Raw genomic sequence first — 4390 nt, forward strand, 5'->3', positions numbered from 1 at the left:
AAGAACAACCCCACCCTGCAAATCAGTGATAGCAGCTGGATGGAAATAATCCCCCCCAGAGTGCTGCTCTGAGGTGAGTGTCTCCTCCTCTGTATTGCTGCTCTGGGGTGAGTGTCTCCTCCTCTGTATTGCTGCTCTGGGGTGAGTGTCTCCTCCTCTGTATTGCTGCTCTGAGGCGAGTGTCTCCTCCTCTGTATTGCTGCTCTGTGGTGACTGTCTCCTCCTTTGTATTGCTGCTCTGGGGTGAGTGTCTCCTCCTCTGTATTGCTGCTCTGGGGTGAGCGTCTCCTCCTCTGTATTGCTGCTCTGAGGCGAGTGTCTCCTCCTCTGTATTGCTGCTCTGGGGTGAGTGTCTCCTCCTCTGTATTGCTGCTCTCCGGTGACTGTCTCCTCCTCTGTATTGCTGCTCTGAGGTGAGTGTCTCCTCCTCTGTATTGCTGCTCTGGGGTGAGTGTCTCCTCCTCTGTATTGCTGCTTTGGGGTGAGTGTCTCCTCCTCTGTATTGCTGCTCTCCGGTGACTGTCTCCTCCTCTGTATTGCTGCTCTGAGGCGAGTGTCTCCTCCTCTGTATTGCTGCTCTCCGGTGACTGTCTCCTCCTCTGTATTGCTGCTCTGGGGTGAGTGTCTCCTCCTCTGTATTGCTGCTCTGAGGCGAGTGTCTCCTCCTCTGTATTGCTGCTCTCCGGTGACTTTCTCCTCCTCTGTATTGAAGCTCTCGGGTGAGTGTCTCCTCCTCTGTATTGCTGCTCTGCAGTGAGTGTCTCCTCCTCTGTATTGCTGCTTTGGGGTGAGTGTCTCCTCCTCTGTATTGCTGCTTTGGGGTGAGTGTCTCCTCCTCTGTATTGCTGCTCTGAGGCGAGTGTCTCCTCCTCTGTATTGCTGCTCTGTGGTGAGTGTGCCCTCTGTATTGCTGCTCTGAGGCGAGTGTCTCCTCCTCTGTATTGCTGCTCTGTGGTGAGTGTCTCCTCCTCTGTATTGCTGCTCTGTGGTGAGTGTCTCCTCTGTATTGCTGCTCTGAGGCGAGTGTCTCCTCCTCTGTATTGCTGCTCTGTGGTGAGTGTCTCCTCCTCTGTATTGCTGCTCTGTGGTGAGTGTCTCCTCTGTATTGCTGCTCTGCGGTGAGTGTCTCCTCCTCTGTATTGCTGCTCTGCGGTGAGTGTCCTCCTCTGTATTGCTGCTCTGGGGTGAGTGTCACGGAACGTCCCACACTCCGCTTGAGTGCTTCCGTCAGTATACCGCTTCCTAAGTTCTGGAACACGAGTCCAATGGATCTGGCTATAGGAACCCCAAGAACTAGACAACACCAGTCTTGGAGTACATCAGAACTAACTCTTTATTTGAGATCTCACACACATTTATACAGCAGGATGACTCAAAGCTAACCTAATTAACATGAGCTAATTTACTAAAACATTTACCCAGACCAGATGACAGACTTGTGGGCACCGAGCTTCACACAGTAGTATAAACACAATAGCTGGAGCTAATTACAATTAACAATACAAACAAAACCTAATTAACCTAATTAACATGAGCTCCAATAGGAGTCGTCCCGTCTCCTACATTGTATAGAGGACAATGTGATCAGCTCATTCAATTAACACACATTACCATAAACATCAACACAGGGTTAATTAGAACAAACAACAATGAGTTGAATACCCTTAGAACCTAGACTAAACTTATTTACATTAAACACATTATAGCTGACATCAGACAGGTGAGTGGAATTGATGACACCAACATCTCCTCACAGGATGCGTCCCAACAGTATAATTCAGTCTTATCATTCTAATATGGCAAATAAAGGGTTCCAGAGTCTGTGTGTTTTGGGGGGACATGGAGCTGAATCCAAAGTAACACCAACCCCAGGGTCCCCAGGCATACAGCTCACAGAGAGCACCATTCCCCCAAATGCCAGGGCCCATAATCGGTGGGCAAGAGGCTTGCGTTCAGTTCCCTCCAATAGCCTCTGTCCCGGGTGAGTCTGTCACATTTCTCCCCTTTCGGCAGGAGACTAACACAGGAGGAGACCCCAGACGGGTTGACTCCGAAGTTAGTCAGTAGTTCCAGTCCTCTACTGCCTGTACCCACACAGTACCCCAAATAAATTGTTCCAAACAAAGCATTACTCACCCAGCCAACCTCTGCCTCTCTCAGAGAACATATCTGCCGCTGGGGAGAGGCCTGGACTGGCCCTTCTCCCTGGAGTCCTTTCTGCCGCTGGAGAGAAGACAGGGTGTCTGGGCTCACTCTGTCATGTTGTTGGGGATCTGGGCCCACTGCCCAGCATCCCTGGGGTATACAGGTGGACACTGAAGTCCCATCCACCTTCACAGGACATCCATCCTCTGTTAGTTGAGGGCAGAGTCCAGCAGTACTCGGCCCTGTTGCCAACCCTTCTGCTGGAAACCCCACACCATCTGTTCCGGCTAACTGTTGGGGAGGGAGGCCAACTGCCCCGGCTCCCCGGAACTCTGTAGTTGTTGCCGGTGCTGGGCAGAGGTTGGTAGCACTCTGCCCTGTTGCCAGCACTTCTGCTGGGGACTCCGCATCCTCCGCTCCGGCTAACCGTTGGGGCAGGAGGCTGGCTTCCTCCACTCCCAAACTGTGTAGCTGCCATTGGGGAGGTGAGCCGGCTGCTTCCTTTTCCATTCCCTCATCTGGCTGCTGGGACGACATGTCGATGGTACTGTCTCCCAGGTGCACAGATCTTTGCTGGGGAGGAAAGCCCGCTTCCTCCACCCTGGCCAACTGTTGGGGAGGGACAACACACACCTCCTCTCCCTTCTCCCCCTGTATCTGCTGCTGGGAAGTGATTGCCATCTTCTCAGCCTGAGCCTCCACAATTGCTGCAGGTGTGGGGCAGAGGTCTTGGACCCTCTGTCCGGTTGCCAGCACTTCTGCTGGGGTTTTGCCAGGTGGTTCCTCCTCTACAGAAACGTCTATTAAATCCCCAGTCTCTGGAATTGGTAAAAGTGTGGGACAGAGGTCTTGGACCCTCTGTTCAGTTACCAGATCTTCAGCTGGAGAAGTTTGTTTTAACTCCATAGATGCTGCTGGCAGAAAATCACATGTCCCTGTCAGTGTTGTGGGAGAAAGGCCGACTACCTCTTTTCTCAAGAAGGCCGAAGCCACTGTTGGTGCTGGGCAGAACACAGTGAACTTTGGCCCTGATAGCAGCTCTTCTGCTGGAGGCTCATCAGGTTGTTCTTCCTCAGCAGAAAAGTCTATCAAATCCCATGTCTCTGCAACTGATGTCTGGGGATAGAGGTTCACCATCTCCTGTCCATGGAACCCAGAAGATGCTATCATTTCTGGGCAGAGGTTAGCAGAGCTCTGCCCTGTTGTCAGCACTTCAGGTTTGGGGACGGCAGTCTCCAGATTTTCCACTGCCGATTCTCTGGCATGCTGCTGAACTTGTTCTAGCAGTTTCCTGTATGCCCTTTCCAGATGCTGTTCCTTCCTTAGCAAATGGTCCAGATCAGGTTTGAGCTCTGAGACCCCTGCAAGACCGAGCATAGACTCTCTATAGTCTCTCAGGTCCTCAAGGTCAGGTTCCCCTTCATTGCCAAACATAACATGATCTGTAAGGCTCTCCCACAGCAATCCAGGGCCGCCAAAGTCATATCCCTCCGGAGAGTATTCTGTCGTCTCCCCTAAATATCCCTCCTCTGCGTGCCATTGCAGAGCCCGATAACGATTGTCCAGCTCTATCTCCTGCTGGACCAACCTGTCCAACTCAGTTACCCATTGCTCCTGGGGCCGCTCTCCCAGGAATGCCATCCGCAATGCCCGTTGGTCACTGGCCCGTTGCTCTTGGGTTGGAAAGCACTTGCCCTGTTTTATACCAGCGAGCTGAAGGGCTCCAATCCAGAGCTTCACCCGAATCAGCTGCCTGAGCTCCAGGTATTCATCCTCAGACACCGTTCTGGTGTATGTTGAAAGGATGATCCGCAGCAGCCCCGGGAACTCTGATGCCAGGTCCATATCTCCGCTGGGGTGACTGACGTCTGCTATGCTGATCTTGGATCCAGTTGGAGGTTTGGATGTCCCAGACTGCAGGAAGCTTTCCCACTGCTTGCCACCAATGTCACGGAACGTCCCACACTCCGCTTGAGTGTTCCGTCATATACCACTTCCTCCCAGTCTGTATACAGATATCAGATATTCCAACCTCTCTGAGCACAAAACAAGGCGACACTTGCTTGTTGCTACCATGAACTCACTTTATTTAGAATCAAAATTACAAGACTTTATATGCCGTTAGAACCTCCTCTAACAATACAACTGTAACCTAATTAACCTAATTAACATGAGCTAATTAACTAATCCTTTATACAACCTAGGTGATTGAGACATGACCTTTTGCCCAGACTGAGTTAATTAT

This window comes from Aquarana catesbeiana, linkage group LG11 (assembly GCF_042186555.1).
Source record: "Aquarana catesbeiana isolate 2022-GZ linkage group LG11, ASM4218655v1, whole genome shotgun sequence".
NCBI lineage: Eukaryota > Metazoa > Chordata > Amphibia > Anura > Ranidae > Aquarana > Aquarana catesbeiana.